Genomic DNA, 25,439 nt, shown 5'->3' with positions numbered 1-25,439 from the left:
GGTATTCAATAAGGATCTAAGAAATTAAGTTTGGACCTTTGGTGCAGGAAGACCCTGTATTTTGTTTAGATTGTTTGCATTTTCTTTCCAACTGATCTTATTCATTTCTCAGAACCCTTTTGAGTTTTCTAAGAATCTGCAGAAATATAGAGTCTTACATTAATAGGACATACCTGGCTGGACACAAAAGCAGGAGAGGGAAAAATGTATTTAAAAAACAGCATTGCAGATTTGCATTAAGAAATCTATATCTGCCTTCTTCATGTGTTTTCCATTCAGCACTTTAAATGTAACTCTGCATGGAAAAAAAAGTTTTGTCAGAAAGTTTTGCTGTTATGAAATGAGGTCTAATTTGCATCTGCCAACAAAAGGTTTCATTAGCATAACACTAGAAAGCCAACAAAAGCAACAGCAGCAAAAGAGCAAACTGTCCTGACAACTTTATTTTTGTTAATGACAAACAGAAAGAACTGCATGATTATTGTCAAACAAGCTCTGGAGCTGAGTCAGCTCCATCTGATGACTACTTAATTTCAGCATTTGACTTCAGGAAGTTCACTACTCAGATCCAAGTGTGTTGCATTGGCACCTATTATAATTTTTGAAAAAAACGCTATCAGTTTAGTTGGCTGTGACCCACGTTTGGTAAACCCATTTTGTACATGATTCCATACTTCACTTACCTTCAAATTATCCTTTCCTTTGAAATGCTGAATTGGGTTTGTATGGCAAGGATTTGGTAATGGAGGGTATAGGGAGGCACAGGCGTACAGGGGTGGCTTCTGTGAGAAGCTGCCAGAAGCTTCCCAGGTGTCTGACAGAGCCGATGCCAGCCGGCTCCAAGGCAGCCCCACCGCTGGCCAAGGCCGAGACAATCAGCGATGGTGGTAGCACCTCTGGGATAATTTATTTAAGAAGATGGGGAAAAAAGTTATTTCACAGAAGTTATTGTGGCCAGAGAAGAGAGGAGTGAGAATACGTGAGGGCAACAGCCCTACAGACAAGGTCAGTGCAGAAGAAAGGGAAGGCAGCGCTCCAGGCACTGGAGCAGATTCCCCTGCAGCCTGTGGTGCAGACCGTGGTGAGGCAACCATGCCCCAGCAGCCCATGGAGGTCCCATTTCGTTATGGGTGCTTCTACATCCTTATTTCTAATCCTTTCTCACTTTTGTCCCTTCGTTTCTCATGAACATTCATGCAAACTAAGAAAAGTATACTTCTGGAAAACTTGCCTGTACTATCTCTTAATCTCCTTCTCTCCCTCCTTTACACAGATAGGCAGATGTGGAAGATTTATGACACTGGTATAATGTAAGGGAAGCCATAAGGGGTCCCATCAACAGTCCATTAAGCCCCTCTCTCCTAAAGCGATCAGACATATGAAAGGAAACAGTACAAGAACCCAGGAAGCAGCTGGGGACACTGTTCCACAGAAAGCTTTCAGCTGCTAATATTCCTCAGCTTCAGAGACTTCACAGGCAGCATTTTCATGTTACATTACGGTTTACAGCAAATAATGGAGACTCACTGACCCTGTTGACTAATGCAAGTCATTTGGGCTGTGATTATGCCAAGAAAAATTTTGTCCTGTATTACATGGTATGGACTTCACAGGCCTGTATTTGACGTAGCTGCTTCCCTTTTAAGAGTAGGGTTACTTTGGGGAACATAACCACCAATCTAAATGACATTTTAAGCAAGTCCCTATCAGTACATTCAGTAATTTTCCAGGAAGGAGAAGAAAAATAAAAAAACACAACCACATTAATTATCACAGTGGTTAAGACTGTCTTACATCTCAATTTAGTATTTAGTAATCTATTTATATTTTTATTTGCTAACAAAAACAACAACAAAAATGGAAAATTGTTATTGGTCTGCGTCATATTCTGAACTTCATCAAGCACAGAGAAATTTACAAAAAGTCTGTCAGGGTTGTAAATGAAAATTATTATGGAGGGGGGAGGAGGATGGAAACCACCTTGGTACAGGTGGAGAAAAAACATTTGGTAACACCAACAGTTAACTGGAAGAAGAATGTATTGTCAGAGAGAGTTAATGTTACTATGTATGTATATTGCAACACTGCCTGGAAGAGCTGCTGAGAACATGGTCCTACTGTATTAGGAGTCATGTAAAAACAAAATAAAGCAAAACAAAGCAAAATAAACAGCTTGAGTCCGGTCTCCAAAGACTTGTTTCTCTGACAGCAAATCAAGAAAGCATGTTGTAAAGTTACATCATGTCGTGGACCAAAGAGGTGGTCCTCTGCTGTTAATTATGTGTGAAGTCACAGCTGTTAACAATGCACTCTTATACAGTACAGTATGAGAAAAATATAATGAAATGGGAAAGAAATTCAAATATCATAATTACAAAAAAAAAATCAATAATAATTAAAACATTAAAAGTAGAGTAAGATTTAAAGGTATTTTCAAATATTGACAGTGAAAAACTTGGATGTTCAAACTGAAAGAAATATCAGGAGTATTTTTCAAAGGCATAGAGAAAACAATTATGTATTATTAACGTGGATATAATGTCACCCTCAAGGGTAAATCTCTACAGTTTAATAGTGGAGCAAGTGGATTTTTTTTCCTTGTATAACAAGATCAACTTCTTCATGTCCAAGAATAGGAAATTATAAACACTTTACCAGATAGATAGTTCTTCCTCATATGACTTCATCATTGGAAAAAAGAAAAATCATCAAAATGTTATAGAACCTGCCTCAATCCACATGACATCAAACAGAAATTATGTTAATAAAATTTTACAATCTTCAAAACCTACTATAGATTCCTTTCACTATGTTTACGTGTACTAAAGCAGGTATCAAAAAGCACTGTTGCAAGTTGTATATCATGCAAATGACATAGTATTGTTCAGTGCTTTCACTCACTTTGCAAAGGGGTATTTTGGTTTGGGAATTTTGCTGATCAGAGGTTTGGAAACTGGTTTAAAGAGAGATGTTTCTTCTGAGTTTTACCACCTGGTATTTTTCACCCCTTTTAAGCCAGGTCCAATTTTTTCTGCCAAAATGGGCAATTACTTGATAACTGGAAGAGTCTGACTTAAACCTGTATCCTCAGTGCTGACTTTCCAAGGGGCTAAAACAAATAAATACTGGAGGGTAATTAAACCAACCACATTGCAGCAAGTGGAGAGCCTGCTTACCTTGTTCCTGTCAGCATGTATACAGCACAGCTTTCCTCTCTGCCAGGAGCCCCTAAAGCTCTGAAAAATTGGAACCTCCTGCTTCAGCTGATTGTTTGGCAAATTGTTCTTGTGATACAACCGAGTGCAGGTTTTTTGGCTGCAGATACAGATTATTTTTATGAGATTTTTAGAACATGAACCACTGACATCTGAATCTTTTACACATACAATTTTGGTGCTCTGTTGGCTAGTTGAATAATCTTTATGCAAAGTCCATTCCAACAGAAAGAGCAATGTTTACTCCAACAGTTTGGATCTGGACTGAACAAAAAAAAATGTTTATTTGCTGAATTGCCAGTGATTCAAAACACTTCAGTGAGGTCCGTGCTCTGATATAATCTTCTATGAATATTATGAATTATCCAACCAAAGCTTCCAAGCTGTGCAGGCATATTATTAAATAGAAATTCTGTTAGAGGCAGCTCTGAAGTCAACATCAAAGATTGGGGGAAGAGATTTTTTAATACTGAGTTTAAGCACAAAGTATGTCAGTATACCCTCTGGTCTTCACTCAAAGAAACTTCAGTAGAAATTTTGCCTGAGAAAGCAGTTCAGGATTGCATTTATTACTGCTCTTAGGATCCATATCAAGTTAAAAACTAGTGGGGATTATCTGCCTTGTCTCAAACACTGACAATGGCTTTCTGGGGCCTGAGGTAGCATTGTCAAATTTCTGAAGAGTTTTTTATATCTGATGAATTTTCTGATCCTTAAATCTGCTTTTCATGTCCTCTATCAATATTATAATTTAACTAATCAATAATTATTATTCCAACAGATTAGAAAGCAAAGTAATTGGGATTTATTCTGACCTTCAACTGTTGGCTGTGTGACACCAGTAAAGTACATTTTTCCTCTGTTTCCCACTCATTCCCTTCAACCATTAAGGAATTATTAAGAATGGTTAAGAAGCATTTACTACTCTTAAACGGGTTGGTATGCCAGGGTTCTAATTTTGCTCTGGGTATCTGTGTTGCATTTTTACCCAGTGACACTGTTGGAGATGTCTCTGGATTCGCATAATGTTCTTTATGATTTTCTCTGCTAAAACAAGAGCCCCATATTCCAATGTGAGTCAGTGAAGATCTCTGTGCAGATTTGAAAACTGTCTGCAGTTAGCTACAGTTATTACACAATGTTTTTCGTTAGATCCTCCTCGTAAATGCACGTAGTGGGAAGTAAGATATCGGCAATTTTCAAAGTAAATATACCTGAAACATGCAACAATACTGTAGCAATGACTTTGATCTCGTAAGGTAATTTTACATGACTTGTAATGGCCATTAGATACAATAACAAGAAGGTAATAACAAGGTTAGGGGGTAAATATATGCAGTAAGGAACTTGGAGTTTCTAAAAAATAACAGCGACATTGCTGACTATAGAAGATAACAGTGCTGCTAAGTAAATTTATATGGACCCTGATAAATCAACATCCAACTACTGTCAGTGAAAAACTTCAATAAATTCAAAATACCAGAATTTATTGAAATATCATTGAACTCTTGTTTTGGCAATAATACCACAGTCACCCAACCCTATTAAAGCATTCCCAGGGAGGATTAGTGGTGCCTCAGGTGTATTAGGGAACTACTTAGTCCCATGTCTGTTCCCCAAAACTGTCCCTAAGGAACTTCATCCACTCTGAAAGTTGCAGTTGAAGATGGCAGGGGGAGATGAATCTGTGTCCCTTATGCATATGTAACCCAGCAGCTGAACTGCATGGACCACACCAGTGCAGTGTCTCTGCCCCAAGTTCTTGACAGAGACAGGAGCAATGCTAGCTGTAGACATAGAAATGTGTAAAGTATCAACAGACATACTTTTGGAGGGTTTAGGCATAGACAAAGAGATGAGCAGGAGCATAGTAGGACCAAACTGTAGAAAGCAAAATGTGTTGCAAATACTACATTAAAGCCACAACACTACTGTGGAACTGATATAATATTCATCAGCAATTCACAGCTGGTAGTCCTGGAAATTTAATGAAATAGAGTCTAGAAAAGTTTATTAATGGATAAAGATTATCCATTGAGGAGTCAGGAATAGTGTAGTCATTTATTCTCTGCACCCACTTTGACAGAGATGTCTTTTAATTCAACTCCATTAAGAGATGATTAATCGTATTATATCATTCACCAGCAGCTACAGGAAAGTGGGGTTGGGTTTACACAGAAAACCTAACATTTAAATAGACAGGGAAAGATTAGTTCTAGATGAAGGATCAACAGACAGATAATGCAAGGCTAGGAACAATGAGACCAGTGGGACTTAGATGCCTGTGAAGGGCTGGATCCACCGACAAGGCAGAACCAATAGTTGTGGTAGAACAGAGAAGGATGAGGTCTCCAGCCTGTAGGACAGCTGCTTTCTACTCAGCTATGCACCTCGGAACATCTGGCCACGGTGCCTTGCTCCAGATCAAATGGGAAGGAGGCAGGGAAGCCAAAAGAAGAGGTGCACCAATGGCACCACTCTTCTTTCAGGACACAGTCTAACTCTTAATCATAGGAGAGCCCTCCTTTTGGGGATTGAATTTACCATATTTAGAATAAGAGCAGTGTACCAAAAACACTGAGACAAGAATGAAACAGGAGTATTAGGACACAGATGTCCTTTTCTTTTTTTCCCTTGAAGAAGTTGCAATTCCAGTCAAAAGGTTTGGGGCTCTTCTGTTCCAGGACTTTAGTTTGGCTAGGTGGAGTGGAGGTTGAAAGTGTGGGTGTGAGCTGTAATTTGCTTTTTAACTAATGCATCTGATCTGGAAGATTTCAAGACTGAAAAGGTACAAGTCATTTCCAGACGTCGCATTTCCTATACCAAAAATAAAAAAGTTATACTCATTATCAATGGGTAACCACATCAACCAAATAAATCACCGTACAAGGTTTTTCCAAGTTTTAAGATGGTCTCAAGATTGTTAAAAAAGAAATTAGTACTGTTAATGGTATTTTCTCCATTGTTTTTCCATGTGAATACTTTCCGGGTTCCACCCAACATCAGGATCTGGCAGAGATATTGAAATAAAGCCAGAAGGACACTTTCATGCTCTTTCCAACTCCCAGTGAGTTTCTGGCATGCAACTTGTTCAGCTGTCTGTGGGAGGAGAAGAAAGTGGCAGTGAAAAAAGCACAGGCATGACAGCAGTTAGTCAAAGCTCAATAAGCAGAGTAATTATGACATTCAAAGCATCAGAAAGAAATGGTAAAGAAAAGCACATCCTAACCCAGTGCAGTCATCCTAGGATGTGATCAATCTGATATAACATGAAATTGCAAAGCCCAAGGTTTTGGCTATTTTGTGCAACAAATGTGTCCATAATTGACATTTTGAAGACACGTTAGCAAAGGTCCATCTTGGATGTATTCATAAAGCTGATTCTGCATGATATGGAATGCTTTAGCAACCCTTGACTTCACCGGCAATCAAAAATCTCCAATGCTGCTTTGGAGCAGATGCTCTTAAGAAATGCCACAAGAAGAGCAGAGAATTTGGTTGAAAACTGGTAGTAATCTGATACAGCTGCTATGGAGCAGCTCATCAGTGGTTTCTGACTGCTCCAAGGAAAGTTGGTAGATATTTATTTGGAATGGACACATATGGGAACAATAGAGTCATAAAAAAGGCTAAGAGAAAAATAAAATAATAAAACATTATGTATACAGTTGTTTGACACAGTTGGGCTCTTGTACAAAATACACTTGATGCTCCCTTTCCTCTAAAAATAAGAATACAGGTGAAAAGAGTTACTTCCTGAGTACAAGGAGTTTATAGTGGAAAAGAAGTAGCAAAATATTCATTATCTCTTGACTTACAGGTTCAGAAACTCATCTGTCCAACAAAACAAGTAAATCTTCAAAGTCAGGCTCCTTTTTCTGCCCACAAATCAAAATGGCAGTTTAATGTCCTTTTTCCTTCTTCATGGGAACTGTACAGTGCCCTCTTCTATACAGAAAAAGCTCATATGAACAAGAGAAACTGGATTTATGCCTAAACCTTGTGTAATAGACAAGATTATTTTTTTCTTTTATTTTTTTCTGCATTTGATTGTTCCTCTAAGAAATTAGGTGGACAACTTGAAGAGGGGTATAGAAGACTATGCTTGGCATACACAGGGCAAGATTTGTGGAACAAGGCCAGAGGGACTACAAGATGCAGCAGGCCAAAGAGTTGTAGCACAAAGCTACAGAGTCATTGAATTGACAATGGTAAGGAAAAACCTGTAAAAACTGAGCAGATAGTCAGACTAAGAGGGAGTAGGAGTAGGCAAATCTTTAAACCTGTCACGCCTCTTCTTAGCAACCACATTTCATTCACTTTACTAAAAAAATTACTTTATTTTTTATTGTATTAAAACCTTGCTTTAAAAGCATGTGAGTCCATTTTATGGAAATCATAGGAGGTCTAAGGTATGTTAATACTGAGCAATCTTTTGCCACAAAGCCTTTTCTTACATTTTGTAAAGATAACTTCCTTAAGTGAGAGAAAGACTACAATAAGAAAACAACCAAGAAAATGGTATTTTTCCCAAGTTTCTCCTCAAGTTCACCTTTTCTTATATTTTTTTCCCCTTTTTTGCCATCTGAAGATACAGATTAATGAAGAGACACTAACTCCCATTGAACAGATGTTCCCCTACAGCTGAGGAAGGTGATGAAGTACAAAGACAAATAATTTTTTTTTACTTATAAGATGGGGGGGAGGGATCATCTGGCTGTTTGGAATAAAGGAAAGCAAGTATTTTTTTTCTAAAGTATGTCTCTCAAAGTGTTCAGATTTTCTTACATGGGTCAGTTTTAACATCACAACACACAGTTATCATCAGAGCCATGAGATTTTTTTTTCTAAATAAAACATTTTATTCTTCCCTTTCCACTCCTCAGGGTTAATAGAACAATTTAGAAAGGATGTTTGAGGTTCATCTGATTCAACTCCTTGTTCAAAGCAGGTTACTCAGAAGCTTGTCCTTTCGAGTTTTTAATATCCCTGAGGATGGATATTTCTTCCTCTTCTCTGGGCAAATTTTTTTAATATGTGACTACCCCTTGCTGTGAAGATGTTTTATTTTCTAATAACTAATAACTTCATCTGTTGTCACTTGTGTCTGTTGCCTCTTATTTCCTCTGTGTACCTCCAAGAAGTGTTTGTTTTCTTTAAACCCTCCCATTAGATAACTGTAGACAGACACAAGGTCTCCCTTCAGCCTTCTCAAAGGCTGAACAAAGCCAGATCTCTTACCCTACTCTTGTGCTTCATGTGCTCCAGTTCTCTGATGATAATAGTTGCCCTCCTCTGGGCTTGCTCTAGTAAGTCAGTGCATGGCCACACTTGCTTCATGTCCTTCTTGTCCCCTAGAAGAAGAACCTCAGGTCCTTTTCTGGCATAGTTGTTACTTAACCTTACAGAAAAAAAAAGAAAAAAAGAAAAAAAATTGTTAATATTCATAATTTTAAGTAGGCATTCTGGTGGAAGATCTAATGCATAATTTTACCAGAGTCTTAAAATTCTATCAGTTTTCTTCCTGAAGAGTTTGTGTCTGATCCTAAATTCTGGAAAGATAATTGGGCTAAGATTCAGAGAGTCTTCAAAATGCCCTTGGAAGACAAAAACTAAAATTACAGCACTTGAATGTGTTATTTGGCTATTCTACCATAGACTTGAATGATGAATAAGGAATCAGGTATCTTTACATCTCAGTTCAATGTCATGTCTTAATAATCAAATTCCTATGGAAAATTGAATTGACTCAATGTGAGTAATAAATAAAAGCAATAATTTCATTTGTTTCGTTTACAAATAACTTAGAGTTGAAACAAAACTGTTTAAAATGTTTTTTTAAAAGGTCAGCTAACCAATATTTATTACAGTCGAGGGAGCAATTTATGAAGAAACTCTTTTGAAAGAAAGGCCTTCTGGGGAAAGGATTATTCTATCCTCAACATACATCAAAAAAAAAAACCTCTATTATTCATTAAAAGATTCACTGGCCTTTCTAATGCACTTTTTAAACATTTTCAGTCTATGATTTCCTATCAGACAAGACTACCTGTTTGTTTGCTTATTTAGTTTTGCATGTCATAGACAAATAAGTTCTCCCAGTGTTAGCTACCATAGAAAACCATGGCATTGTAGTAAAACTAACGGAGCCAGGTGGTGTTCACATGAACCTCTGACCTCCTCCCACAATTGTACCTAGCATTGCTTATCAAGATTAATCAAATCACCTCCTCAGATCTCTTTCTGAGGGTAAATGACAGTACAGTTTTCTTTCAAGCATGAAAAGAGAAGAGAGGTATTCAAAAAGCTTATAAGTCTGAAATGTACTCTGCATTTGTTTTTCGTTACAGAATGCCTTATTACCATTACATTTTCTTATCTTGCAATGCTTGTTTCTTCTATGATACTTAAAGGCTGTAAGGTCTGCAAGCAAACTGCTCCCCAGTTAACTCTAATACAGTGTTCATTTTGGCAGGCATGTGCAATGTATGCCAGCAATAAAACAGCCACTGAGATCTCTGTAATTCTTCTCACCCTCAATAATTTGATGCAATCACAGCACACTTTGTATTATAAGATTTTAAGAAGTTATCTTCATTTCAATCCATTTAAAAGCATGAATAGGAATGATAACTCAGACATCTGAATGGACTTCCCAGTACACTGAATATAGAGAAGAGGTGTATTAAGTTCTTGTACGTCAAAAGTATGCAAAATTTTTGTGTATTTTTATATGGATTTTTAGAGAGGTTTTATATAGATTCTTCTTCTTCCACATTTTTGAACATAGACATTTTATAAGTATTCTAAGACTCCACAGTTTTAAGATGGCAGAAGATATTTTGTGGCAAAGTAAGTTTGTTTTGCAGAATTAACAGCACATTTAAACAGCTATAGTATTCTATACAGTACAGTTGATACCAATTTGTGTGTGAGACAACTGTTTAATGGCAACATCAAAATCCATACTTCAGAAGTCTGAGGATTTTGATAAATAGCCATATCTGAGGATTTACTCAAACTGTTAGGTTAGCAATGGAAATACTTCAATTCCTTGTAAACAATGTTTGCAATGCAAAGAAAGTTTTTCCTTTGATCAATCAGGAAAGGTATTCTGACCATGGCAGGGACAAGAATTATCACTCATCTCTGTCTTACACCTACTTTGTACTGTTACAACCCTCTGTAATAACATTATACTGGCATAATACAGTACATAAACTCCATAGTTTTTTTTATTTAAATGTTGTTCATTTCCTACACGCTTTCCTACCACCAGGTAAAAGTCATCTTGATAGGGGATGGACTTGCTGTGCTTACAACAAGTCTACTACTCCGAAAGACCCACGAATGTGCACACTTACTCCTTTTTGAAAGAGAAGCAATTTACCATGAGGCAACAGAAGAATTTGCACACACAAGCAATTTCCAGGGGGAAGATTGCTCTCTCTGTGATAAGACCACTGCTCTCCACTACCAGTTTGCACCATTGACCTCTGCGAGTGAATCAACTCTTTCCTTTTGAAGACACTTTCTATAATACAAGCTGTCATGCAGCAGTTCCACATAAAAACTTTAGTAAGAAGAGTATGTTAAGAGGATATTCACACCACTTGATATAAAACGTTCAAGGATTTTTTTTGACATAAAACATTCAAGGATATTTTTCAGACACAATGAAGAGTAATTTGCAGCTTATGAGCAAGAATTTTCCCAAAATGAAGAGTTCCAACATTCTCCAAGCAACAAAAAACCCCAGCAATCAGGGCTGGCAGCTGACATGCTAAGTTTCAGCTGGGTAAAATTAGAAATGCCTCACATGTGGGAGCCTAGGAATTGAATTTGCCTAGCAAAAATGCAACAATTCTATGTGCAAACACTTTTGTTCTAGTATGTTATAAAGTCCCTCACTATCACAGATGTTTATTTCCATCTTTACAAACTACAATGAACTATTTTCTGTTTAAGGTTTGTATTAATATCTTGTTACAAAAGAAGTCTAACTGCCCTAAAGGGGTTTTGTGGTTTTTATTTTTTTTTTGGGGGGGGGGATGTCCAAGTACATCTTCCATTAGGAGTAGGTAAACATCCAAACTAGAATTACCTTCCATCCTCAAACATTTCTTGCTGAAAAATCAAAGTATGCCTCTCCAAGGTTTTGTTCATCTGATATTGACAGAAAATGGTTGCTGACACTAGTCACTAAAAATCAGCAAAACACACAGGTGATCAGCTTCCAAACACAAAGCCAAAGCAGTGTATTAGAACCATCCATCCATGTGCATTTCACATTTGCCAAACAGAAATGTATAACGGATATTACTGTTTAATAATACACACATTTTCAAACTTCTAATAAGCCATTACCAACCACGGTGGGTAACAAAAATTTAAACTTAACAATAGTGAGCAGCATTGTCTTTTGAAAGAAAAAGAGCTAAACCACAGTTTAGCAGTTTTAACTGTGAAACGAGTTCTCACTAGAATTGCCTGCCTGCCTGCTGTTTATGATTTCCCTGTTCCAAGAGGTTTTCTGTAATAAAACCACAAAACCACCAGGCATTTACCCTTACTGGCTTTTCTGGAGTTCATAGATCCGCGAAGCAGCATAGTCAGGAAATACGTTGTTCCTCTTTGACATCGTTATCCGGCTTATGTTCCCCTCGGCCTTAAAAGGAAGAAGAATTTGGTCACATCTGAATGCTACTGCAAGTCTTATTCCTTTGTCATTGCAGTCAGTGTGACATACACAATCTGGGATCTTCTCATTCAGGACCAGTGATAGTAGACATTAATATATTCTGTAGGGGCCTTCCTATGGATCAACTCTATGCCTTTGTACAGCTCCTCCTCTTACCTACAGTATTTCACCTGTTTATAACAATTAAGGAGTGCAGTATAGCCAATATAGTTGCACTGCAAATAAAGTGGCAACATTTTTCTCACTACAACACCGTGAGCCCTTTCAGTGTTTCCACTCTACAGCATTTGCTTAGTATGTTGATCTACCCACTATTTGAACCATAGTCCCTATGAGGAAAAAAAAGAAAGGAAAAAAAACAATGTAAAGAAAATTTGCTGCTCATCCACTGGTAACTATCAATTATGAAATACTAAGGACTACTAAAGAGTCATTTTCTGAAACATAAGAGTCTTGCACTTGGAGAAGGAAGGTCAACTTTATTTTTTAGAAGGTAAAAATCTAAACCAGGGCTAATGAGTTCTTAGAACTCATAGTTTTGCATTACAGTAAGACTACCTTTCAAGGTTCATCTTGTAAGTTGTATTTCATTTATTCCGAGAAACATAGCTCTTCCAAAGCTCTCCATGAAACTACAGATACTTTGATACTAATACCAACTAAAGGACTAACTACAGCAATGGTGTTTAAAAAGGAAATCCAAAACACCACACTCTTCAATTGACTTCACGATAATTTTTAGCAATAGGAATAGAATTAATATCTTTTAATCAGTTCCATATTCTGTTGCCTTGAGCAACACAGGTGCCCAAAATGCAGATGAAACTTGGAGTTCATGCATGCTTTCAGAGGTCATGTGTTTTGGGGTTGTTCCTTTTTTTTCTTCTTTCTAGTAATCTACAAGACTCCTGGCTATAAATTGTTCCTTCTAGCAACCACATGCCAGGATTTTGCTGGCTATTTTTATTCATTAATACCAGCTGCTTCACAGTGCCTGGATGTAACAGCAAAAATATGTATATGTGTTTTAGCCATATGGTAAAAACTGATGAAGGCCTTTTATGTAGGATAATCCATACACCCAGGGTATATGAATCTCTTATGCAAAGACCAGGCTAAAAGGCCTGTTCTCCACTTGAACCTTCAAGGACTCACATCACTTTCTGAGCCAAATCCAAAAGTGTGTGTTTGTAATGCTTCTGTTTCCATCAGTGTGTGTTTTCTACTTAAGTGGTAAGCAAGCCTTTATTAGCATGCTGTCCAGGGATAGATTTTACCATTGCAGTTAAAACTAGAAAAGCACAGGCTTCCTTCTAACGACCATTAGGCTTTGGAACACTTCAGTCCCAAGAATGTTCTGTTGCCATTACTGCTGAACAAACAACGTTCGCTCTGAGATTATCTAGTTCCAAAGTTTAACATACAGACAAAAACTAAAATAGGGATGAGAGAGCTGCAAAAATAATGTATTCAAAGGACATGTTCTAATAGCCTAAGGTATTAAATAAAATCATGGCCATTAAATGCCAGCACGAAATCAATAGCAGAATGCTTTACTTCAGCACATAAATTCACACAAAGTGACAGGTTTCTTACCTCCTAACGACAATAGTCCTCAACATAGAATCACAGGAACACATTAGAACAAAAAACAAGGAGCTCAAAATAGAGAGGCAAACGGGGTTGACAGAGTAGTAACAAAAAAAGATGATGGAAAAGAGTCATGGATGGGTTTATCCAGAACTACTATTAGGATCCTAAGCTAAACTAATTCCAGAAAACTACACTGATTTCTTTTTTGAGAGGTTACAGACTATTATACGTGACTTGTTTCCAAAATGACCTGCCATTTCAGTTAATGGAGTCTTTTCAATTCATGACATTTCTGTTGCATCACAATAGAACAGAAATTTTTCTGTATGCACAAATGCATATATTCATGAGTCTTCTTTCATATCAGTCTCCTATTTTCTCCTTTATTATTACTTCTAAGTATGAAATATTTTTTCGTTAATATAGCCAGCATATTCTCTAGCATAAGAGAAAAGGAATATCCAGTCCTATGAGATTTTGAACATTCACTTGTGCTGCAACTTATTTTAAAAAACTAGAGAAAAATACCCTTGTGTCACCAGGGACATAATGTCTTCAATATTTTCGGTTTCTAAGCATAGAACAAAGTTTTATCTACTTTGAAAGCTAATTGTAGAATCATAGAATCATTAAGGTTGGAAAAATACCTCCAAGATCACCAAGTCCAACCTTTGACTGAACACCACCATCTCAACTAAACCACAGGACTAAGGGCCACGCCCAGTTGTGTACTGAACACTTCCAAGAATGGTGACTCCACCACTTCCCTGGGCAGCCCATTCCAACACTTGACAGCCTTTTCAGTGAAGAAAGTCTTGCAGAACTTACCAGTGTTATAGAGTATCATTAATTGCTTTAAGTGACACCAAACTGAATTACAAGAAGTGATTAAATGAAAATTAACCATGAACTTTTTCCTTTACTATACTCTTAGTGAATATCAACCTAATTCAAACCAGGATTTTTCCATTCTAAGTATTACAAGAGAAAAATGTTAAGAGCTTTGCTTGAATCTAAAATGGCCTCTATGAAATCCCCAACAGCAATAAAACCTAACAGAGGTGAAAGTATTTTTACTTTTGGCTTAGCAGGAAAACTTCACAGTGATATTAACTATTCTTTCTTTGCCATTGCACCATTGGGTTAAAATAAACTATTGCAAAACCACATTGAATGTTTCTCTGAGCAGGGAGAATGCTATTCTGAATTCTATAAAGTTTCCCTTATGTGTCATATATTGACTTTGTTCTGTAATGACCATATTAAGAGGCCTAGGAGGTTTATCAAGTTCTTTGACAACCGAAGTAAGTAACCTGAAAGTGCTTAAAACAACGTTCTGCAAAATCCCTTAATCTCCAAGAAACGTTTCAACACTGGAAAAGATCCTGTTTACCCTTCCTCACTGATTTTCATACTACTGACTTTCAGTACACAAAGCTTAATTGTACAGCAAACATCTTTTTCCCAACTGCCAGCAAAGAATGATGGGATCTGAAAAATCATTTTATATTTTTTCAGCCAGAGGCTATGACATCTGTCCTCTGCACAAAAAACTAGACTAACCAACCACTTGGCTGATTAGGCAATACGGCATCCAACTCCTTCTTCCATAGCTGTATTAGCCTGCAATCCCAACAGGGATAATCAAATGGCTTTGTCACTGAAGAAAACAGATGAAACTCAAGAGAAACATACGTTGTGGTTAAGATGCTTTCTGTCTCTCTATATCACTATACATGTACACAGAAACACTTACAAATACCTCAGTATCTCTTGAATGGGAACAACATTGAAGAAAGAAAAGATGCTTCTCAATTGTCACTTCATATAAAAAAATATCTTTTTATTATAGGCATATCTTTTATTTCCTGTTATGTGATTCCCACTTAGGACTAGAATTCTACAGAACTAATTCTGTAGGCCAAAAGGCATCAGCAAGAAACTCATCCCTTGATTATAAATAAGGATAAAACTCAACTAGTAACATGATTTCACCATACTGAGTACACCTTGATCACCCTTTAGGCATCTTGTCCTGTGGAAACAGACTTGCATATCTAGTGCATAATTCCAGTAAATGAGGAAATCATCACCACGTGAAAAAATTTATAAAATTTTAGTTAAAAAAAAAAAAATTGCTCCTAAATTGCTTATAAATCTGAAGATTTATGTCTAGTTTTAATGTTAATTGAACTGGTTGTGCCACAAGTAAAACAGTTTGATTCATGGGTGATAATTAGCATTTAATAGAAATCCAGAGAAACCAATAAACCAAAAGTTAAGATTTGGCAAGTTCTTCTGAGAAGCAATGAAAAGCCCTATTGAACTTTAGAAAGATGAATCCAGTCTAAAATATCCCCTCATGCTCTGATGAATAAGGACTCTTTAAGATTAAACACAAGCCGAAAAAAATACGTACCCTAGAAACTGAACTGCAAATATTTTTGCTTAGGACTTTTAGTGGGAGAAAAATTTATAATTTAATTCACTATTTTATTTATGACAGAAGTAGCCTGATGTCATTACACTAAACGTATGCTTCTGTCAGAAGGAAACAAAACAAAACACAACAAAACGCTCATCAGTGGCTAGGTATTTCTTTCTTAAGAAGATAAAATGAAGAGCAGAAAGGACCGTGTTTCAAAAGTTCTACACAGATAAATATACACTCCACAACTGTCTCCATAAAACAAAGCTTAAATAAGCCCATAATTGAACCCTATTCTGTTCCTGCTTTTTATTTGGGCAAAAGATCAGAGCAAATGCAAATAAGCATGTCACATATGAACAGCAGGTCTAGCTGGTATTTAATTTTGAGGGAAACCGATACAGTCCCGCTTGTTCAGCAGAACTCTGCAAAGGGAAGACTTTTGTTCTTCTACACACATTTACAGAGAACGTTCAGTTTTACAAAATAAGACAGAAGGGCAACCACTAAGTTTTCAACAATATACTAATCTTCAGATTAAGTCAATTTAATATACAAGGCAGCAAGGCCTGTTCAGCAGCATCAGGAAAAGATCATGTCCCGACTCCTGCAGTGAAACCGCAATGCCCTTTCTTTTCCCTCACAAAATGACTTTTCCAAACGACAAGATTCACCTCTGAACATAAGAGGGCATCTGCCAGCGCTGACTGCCACAGAAAGAAAGTCCAAATGTCTTGAAAGTCTACCAAGGCAAGAACATGCTAAACCAGCTGTTTCCGTAGTAGCCTATTCTCACAGAAATCTATGTAGCGCTTTGCACTTCACCCATTAAATTAATCCCAGAGCATGAGCGGTAAGGGCAGATCTGCTGTTAGCCCACTGGGAATGACATCTTCTAATTATTGCAAGGTCAACAGGCCCACAGAGAGGCTCTGACAGAGCCAGAGACATGCTCATGGGTAATAATCATTGACGTGCAGACTAAGCATTGTATTTTCAGGCTGGGTTGAAAACACTCCTGGGTACCAAAGAATGGAAAAATCTGAGACATCAAGAAACTTGTCACTTTCCAAGTGCCCTTTTCTAACCTCCTACACAATTTAAAAGTGCTTATTAATTAAAACAAACTTCACCGCTCTTGGATAACTAAAATTCAGTTTATAAACAAAAAAGGATGATACTCAGTTCATCGAACAAGTTTAATCTTGCAGCTTTTATGCAATCAGCTGCTTAATATATAAATCTGCTTAAGATCAATATCAATGAAAGCACTAAATTCCTTTAGTATTTCGTCTTGTGTTGATTTGAAATTTTGATGTTCTCCCATCCCCTGCCCTCACTGCAGGATTGGCATGTTTCTACTTGAGAACTGCCAGCTTCTCTTTTGCTCTTTTGTTTCCAGTGAAACCCATAACAAATAAGTCTTTTCTGATTATTTCCCAGGTTGTGCATCAGTACTATGGATGGTGGTAGAACAATTCTGTGAACACTTCACAAATGAAGTGCTACCAGATGCAGCTTAATTATGTTATACTGCAAACAAGAAGTCTTTCCTCACCAGCATGATTATGTATCATTTACCTTGAAATACTGAAGAATCACAGCCTTTATGTTAAATTAGTAGCAAACAAGGTTTAATCTCTTTGATCTATGTTGCTCATCAGGGAAGCATTTGAGAAAACAAAATACAGAACAATGGAGAGGTCAAAAGATGAAGTATGTGTTAATAAGAGACATTAAGAGAAAAAGGTAATTCAGAATTCTTCACTTTCTTCAGTGCAGAATTTCCGCTGCTTCCATGTTGCTTAAGCTTGTATTGGTTTTCCTCATTTTTGAGAAGAAACCACTCTGATTGTTGCACTAACACTGTGATATATCATAGCAAGAATAAATAGCCTCCTACAAATAAATGCAGTGCTCTACTTGCAGATCTGGCACAAATTCCTTCATCAGGCTTCACATGTACATTGCCACTTGGTGTTCCACAGGTAGAAGCACATAGAGTTAGCAGTAAAAGCATATGGAAGCAGAGGAGTCACAAGCAGTTGCAATTGTATTTACTATCTGGCTACATCAGAGGAGAAGTTTCTGCCAAGTATGGAAATATCCCAGGAAATCTGGAGCTGCAGCTTTTCCAACCTTACCAGCTCTTGCAGAGAAACAAAGGTTTACTGGGTTTGTTTGGGATGGAAATAACTTTCTTCACAGTAGCCCACATGACACTGCATTTTGTATTTGTAACAATATTGGTAAGACACCAGTGTTTGGGCTATTGCTGGATATTGTGTGCTTGCACAGTATAAAGGCATTCTCTGTTTCTCAGCAAGTAGGCTGTTGACTGGAAGCTGTGACATAAAAAGCAGCAGCAGAAGCATAGAGAGATGGTGAACTAGGACACTTTGGTTCATACTACGGTAACTTGTTTTCAGCTTCACATATATGAGGAGGCAGAAAGGGAAACCACATGCCCAAAGCCACAGACCACGAAAACATGCTCCAGCGATAATAAAAATAGCAGAGCTCACTGAAAGTCATGCTCAGGAAACCCAAAAATTCTGGCTGTGAAAGAGATTCAGCATCTGCCACAGTTAGGAGGCAGCTGAGCCCAGAAAGAACCAACTCCTGGAGTCTCACAATGCTAGCTAGAGTCCAGGTGAACCCTAAATATGAAAGCCCAAGGCTGTCAGGTCCAAGACCAATAATCTCAAGGAAACCAAGGTTAAGGCACAACCACATGGCAGACAATGCTTGTTTTTCTAAAGAGAAAAGCAAATAGAAGAATATTAATACTCTATATGATTTCTTCTTACTCAGATAGGGTTCAACATCTTGTGTGCACAAGATTATTCTAGACGAACATTCTACCACAGAAAGTAGTGATATTTGCCTTGGCTCCAACTTGTTACCTAGTGTACAAAAGGTCCAATCCCAAAGTTCAGGATCTCAGTTCCCTTTACTCCACTTCTTTAACTGGAGGGCAAGAGCTGTCTTTCCTTCAGATGTTTGCCAAAGCTTGGTTGTTTCAGAGCTTGCTGTCTTAGCTGCTGGGTTCTTACCTGTGTTTTTCAAACCCAGAGAGCCGATATATACCAGAAACTTCCTTGTATGTGGCAGATGCAAAATGGAGTTTGGCCTAAAGGGGAACATGCTACCCCTCAAATACTGCCTACTCCATTCATAGTATTTTTTTCTTTTATTTTATTTATTCTTGTTTCTTTGCACAGACAAAATTAAGGAAAACTTAACTGTTATTCTAGAGCAATGGTTTTGAACTTTTGAGCTGTGCTTCCCAGAAAGGCTCAGACTACCATTAAAATACCCTTAGAAGTTAAGTACACAATAACAAGATGTCAGTCTGACTAATGTTTACTAAAACAAAAAACCCAAACAAACAAAAAACCCACCCCTACACATCTGTAGTAGTCTGCAAACAAAAAAAAAACAGACCGTACGCCCCTGTTATATTGACCATGACCAAAATCAGAAACTCTATTGTCACAGAACACTCTCCAGTCCCTTCTCTCACAGTTTGCACAACTGGCTGATAAAACTGTAAACTGCATGAGTTCTCTTTCAAACTGTGATGTTTCCCTCAGAACATACAAGCTGAGAAAATTTTCAGCCTGAAACAATAATAGTACTTTATGAGAAAAGGAAGAAGATGATACAAGAGGAGAATGTATGATGTTACAGTATCATATGAATGCACAATATTTTATTAAAACTGCACGTAGAGATTGAGCAGACACTGAAAATTCCACAGGAACCATGAAGTGCATAATAAATTCATACTGCAAAAAAATCCTCTTCAGTGCTGGAATTCTTCACATTAATGGTAGTCTCCCTGGGGAGCATACGCAGGCACAAAACTCTCAGTTTTATTGGGCAGACCTTCTTTAATTTGTACTGATCATTTTGTAAGCCACATTTTTGTCTTTATTTGGCTAGCTAAGATAAGTCTGTTTCTTCTGAAAACCCAATTGTGCCACATTTTAAAAAAACAGTGTCTTACCCCTTTTCTGTCAAAATAAAAGGCTCTGCGTAGTTGAACATTCTGTCACAGGCTGAAAGAGCAAAGAGTTAGCGCACACTCTGGAGGCTCTCAGTATAATCAGATTAATTTCTCCACAGGCAGACAGATCTTTCTTCAAGTTCACATTGATGAACATCAAAGATGTCTTCCAGAGTTAAAGTTCTTTCATTAGTGACATAGTTATGCAGAAAAATCTCCAATGAAGAGTTATTGCAAGTTACAGGTGAAAAAAAGTTAATTATATTTGTCTAAATGAAAAGATGAGTTGGCTTGTTTAAAACTGTCTAGTGCAGGATTGGTCTAGATTGACCAGGATTTTCAGTTCTTTGCCAATCCTCATTCAGCAAGTCCTCACACTGAATACAATGCAATTTGTTGAATAAGAAAGAGAAAACACACTGGTCTCCTACCAAGACACACATTTAAGCATGGAAACTGAAAGATCACGACACTTATGTTTAACTTTTCAAGCACACTAAAAATGTGATAAGAAAGATGCTTTTTTTTTTTCTCCTGAAAACTGACTGAAGAATATTCATTGATGTTGTGCTCAATGGCTCTATATTCACATGGAGCCCAGTGACAAAGAGTGTCTCTCAGGGCCCTGTCTTGGGACTGGTGCTTTATAATATCTTTATCAATGGCACAGAAAGCAAGATCAAGTGTACCCTCAGTAAGTTTGCAGATGACACAAAGCTGAGCAGTGCAGTTGACACAACAGACAGGATGCCATACAGGGGGACATGGACAGGCTTAAGAAGTGGGCTCAGGCTAAAGAAGTTCTCACCCAATGGAGTTCAACAAGTCCAAGTACAAGAAGCTGCATCTCTGACAGGGCAATCCCAGACATGAGTCTAGACTGGAAGAAGAGCTCATTGAGAGCAGCCCTGTGAAGAAGGATTTGAACATTCCAGTGGATTAAAAGCTGGATAGGAGCTGGAAATGTGTGCTTGCAACCCAGAAAGCCAACATTATCCTGGGCTCAACAAAAGAAGCCAGCAGGTCGAGGGAGGTGATCCTCTCCCTCTACTCTTGTCCTCATGAGAACCCGCCTGGAGTGCTGCATCCAGGTCTGAGACCCCCAGCACAAGGAAGATGTGGATCTGTTGGAACAAGTCCAGAACAGGGCCACCAAGATGATCAGAGAGCTGGAGCACCTCTCCTGTGCAGACAGGCTGAGAGAGTTGGGGTTGGCCAACCTGAAGAAGAGAAGGCTCCAAAGAGATCTTACTGTGCCCTTTCAGTACCTGAAAGGGACTTAAAAAATTTAAAAATAGTGACTTTTTACATGAAGAGAGTTTTAAACTAAAAGAGAAGAGACATAGGTGAGATGTCAGGAAGAAATTCTTTACTGTGAAGGTGGTAGGCACTGGCACAGATTGACCAGAAAAGCTGTGGATGTCTGACCCCTGGAAGTGTTCCAGGTCAGGCTGGGTGAGGCTTTAAGCAAGCAGATGTGCCTGCCCATGGCAGGGGGTGGAACTAGGTGATCCTTAAGGTCCCTTTCAACCGAAAACTTTCTAGTTTTCCATTATTTCTTTCTGCACATCTTTTAGGCAGAACATGCTGCTTTAAATTTGCATTTGCACCCTAACTATGATTATAGAAAAGGCACAATATTCTTTTGAAGGTGTGCTGGTTTTGGCTGGCAGTTAATTTTCTTCACAGTGGCTACTATGGGGCTATGTTTTGGATTTGTGCTGAAAACAGTTCTGATAAGAGAGAGATGTTTTCATTATTTTGCTGATCAGTGCTTACACGGTGTCAAGGCCTTTTCTGCCTCTCACACCACCCCACCAGAGGGGAGACTGGGGTTACACAACAAGCTGTGAGCAGACACAACTGGGACAGACGATCCTAGCTGACCCAAGGGATATCCCGTAGCACATGTCAGCATGCTTAGCATAAAAAGCCGGGGGAAGAAAAAGGAAGTAAGTTTACATTTGGAGTGATGGTGTTTGTCTTCCAAGTACCCATTACACATGATGGAGCCCTGCTTTCCTAGAGATGGCTGAACATCTGCCTCATTCACCCATAAGAAGTGGTGAACAAATTCCTTGGTTTCTTTACTTGTGTGTGAGGCTTTTGCTTTAGCTATTAAACTGTCTTTATCTCAACCCACGAGTTTTCTCACTTTTACCCTTCTGATTCTCTCCCCCATCCCAGCTCAGGGGGAGTGACTGAGCAGCTGTGTGGGGCTTGCTTGCCAGCTGGGGTTAAACCACATATTACAAGACATGGTTTTTCATTGTCAGTGCTTGAACGAGGGTGTATTTGACAAGAAATCCTCACAACACGAATGAAGCACATCCCTGAACCAAAGGCTTGTATGAAAAAGAACCGAGCTAGAGTTGTTTTAACAGTTGATGAAAATTCTGTACCCAATCTCTACATATGATTGATGGCTTCTTTGTACAGAGGGGAAAATGATCAATCCACAATAAGCAAAATAGCCAAGAACATTTACAAAGAAAAACTTTAAAACTTGAATGTTCTTTGCAAAGCCATTTCATGGTAGAGCTCAGAAGTGTGCATCTATTTAAAAATACTCACAGCACATCAGAAAAACTGTGAAGAATCACTGCTATTCTGAGTGTCTCTAACTACCAAGTAAGGCATACACATTTTCAGTTTTCAGAAAGCAGTATTTTTCCTTGAAGAAATAATGAACAAAGGAGTTATAAATAACTGTCTCTAATGAAGAAGCGTCAATAATAAAGTGCATTTTGCACTGTACTTACAATGTTGACTCTGATGATATGTTTATTGCTCTGCTGTCACATAGTATGATAGGAAATTTTTGCTCATGTAATTATAACACTGGATTTTTCAGACAGTTTATATTTAAACTAAGATACAGTAATAGCATCAAACTTTTTCCTATTGGAAAGTTATGCTTAAACACGATCTTGTCTCATAATTGTCTTCATTGTCTGGAAACAATTGAATCAAATGATTAAAATATTGTTTTTCACAGGTCGTAGATGAACTATAAACCAAGCAGAACTCAGTGTCACATGAGCAATCCTGCAAATAACCTTCCATGGACTATCCAACTGCAGTTTTCCATTGTACAGCAGGCAACCCATTTGAAACCAATGTTTAAGGGTCAAAGAATATCTTCTGCTTCCATCTGTCTTTGAGAAAGCTGTTGATGAAATCAAATTAATAATACAAAAGCCTAAACAATTTCTCATTCTCTGAGGAGCACTCTTGACATCAGAAAAATGTTTCCATGTTAGAGTGGGTTTCTCCTCCGGAAGAAAATGTCCTGTTTTGTAATAAATACAATGTATCAACAATAATCAAGAACTATTGATACATGGACACTGGTGACTCTCATCTGTCTCACCACAATTGTTGCAATGAACTTTGCTATCAGTCATTACAGAAATAATTGATTTAGACCACAACAATTCAGACACAAGTCATCTTGATGAAAAGCCTGGAGATCTGCAGGTGCCCAGCAAAAACCCAAAGCCTCACAGCTTAGACAGCAATCATAACTGCTGTTATGAGGTGAAAATAAGCAGATATGGCCAAAATGTTCATATACTTCTCATACAGTGCAATTTAGAGTGATGAAAGTAGGACGCCACTGATGAAACAGCTTTGCTTGCAGAGAATAAAAGCAAGATTTGGACACTATTTCCAGCCCACTAAAGTTTATACTGAAAGTGATTTTTTCCCCCCTCTTTTTATACATAGACAGGTATCATTCTGACTACAATCATACTTCAAAGCATTGTGTAGATGGATTTTGACATGAGGGTCGGGTAACTACCCTTATACTGAATCCAAGGCTTCTTGAGTTTTATAGCATATAAAATCTCTGTATTCTCTGTTTTAAGTTGGAGCCACTAACAGTCTAAGAATTCCAGATGTGGCTTTAAAGCTCTGTTTTCTAGCTTTCAGTGTAGTTGCCTTTCCCCCTCAACTTCAAAATTGTATCAACATGAGGTTTCTAAGGCAAACAGCTCTGGAAATATTGAAGGTATGATTCTGGCTCATGCGCATATGTAACCTCCATAGAGAACAAAAAAGTGATTTTAATAAAGACTAAATAATGAAAAGGGATATAGGTTAAAAAAAAATGCTAATACCGCAAGAACAGACACAGGGCTTGCAAGAGACACAAAGAAAACCCTTCAACGGACACCTCAAAAGCCCAGTAAAAATCCAGCTATATTCATAATCAAAAAGTTTTTTTGTGAATGAGAAAGAAAATTTAAAAGAGGCACTGGTATTCCAGCCCTCAGGCTTTTTTCAAGGTAAAACAACACAAATAAGCAAAAACTTCTGAACAGTCTTCCTTTAAATCACACTTACATGACACCTGTTTGGCTGCTGGCAAGGAAATCTCATATCCAATGAACTCCATTGAAGGCTTTAAATTTCCCCTTAGCAATCTAGCTTCTCAGCTCCTCTTTAAATAACTAAAACACCAAAAAAAAAAAAAGAATAAAAATGGAACCAGTGTCACTCTTCTCTCTCACAGCATATAAATCATGAATTTTGGTAAGCAATTTGTAAAGAACAACAAAATACTAATTCTTAGCTATAGCTGCTTTCATTCTAGCATTTAATTTGACCAAATCATTCCAGACTGAAGTCTCTAATTTTTTTATGAGTAATGGTGAAAGACTTTGTGTCAGGTTTGAGGAGAATACCATCCCTACACATTTCCTACTAGTGTTCAAGCACCACAGTAAATCACATTCCTATAGATGGAAAAACAGGCATACATGCAAAGTCAAATGAAGATTCAGTTTCAATCTTATTTTTTCCCATCAATTATTCTGTACTATATGAGGGAATAGTTTTTCCTTTCCCTGTCTTTTGGAGACAGTGCCGTAGATGTAGTAAACTGACCTTCTGACTTACAGGGAAGCAGAGATGAGAGATTTCTTCTGTTCCTACAATGCCTAGCACAAAAGACTAAAGGTTCATGACCAGAGATAAAAGGAATGGTGTGTGTACGCATACTGAAAATCTCTCTCTCTCTCTCTCACACACACACAGAGTTTTTGAAGGTGTCAACATTTACAGGGAATGGGAATAAACACTGATTAGCACCTAAACTATTGGAAAGGGAAAAGAATCTGGGTTTCACTCTTAGTATTTGTTTAGGATGCTCAAAGTAACTTCTGTTCTTTTTCTAGCATGGAAAAACAGTAAGTTTAACCTCTATGATCCATTTGGGAAACTTTTGGAATTAAGGAAGTATGAAATGCAAGGGAGGTCCACATTCGGGCAAATTACAGTATTGGCTACACAGGTCAGGGTAGCATTTTTCTATGTCCAGCATCATCATGCCAAAAGAGCCCCACATTTCCTCCCCTTCCTGACTTCTACTGAGTTATTCCAGACATAGAAGCTTGATTAGCTAAAAAAAAAGACTTGTGACCTAGTCTACATTCTCCATTTTGCATCTCTGATGCAGAAACTCTGATGAGTTTCTACTGCTCA

Source organism: Myiozetetes cayanensis, unplaced genomic scaffold (genome assembly GCF_022539395.1).
Source record: "Myiozetetes cayanensis isolate MyiCay16 unplaced genomic scaffold, myiCay2020 scf7, whole genome shotgun sequence".
In the NCBI taxonomy this organism is placed as follows: domain Eukaryota; kingdom Metazoa; phylum Chordata; class Aves; order Passeriformes; family Tyrannidae; genus Myiozetetes; species Myiozetetes cayanensis.
This window is presented reverse-complemented; position numbering follows the sequence as displayed.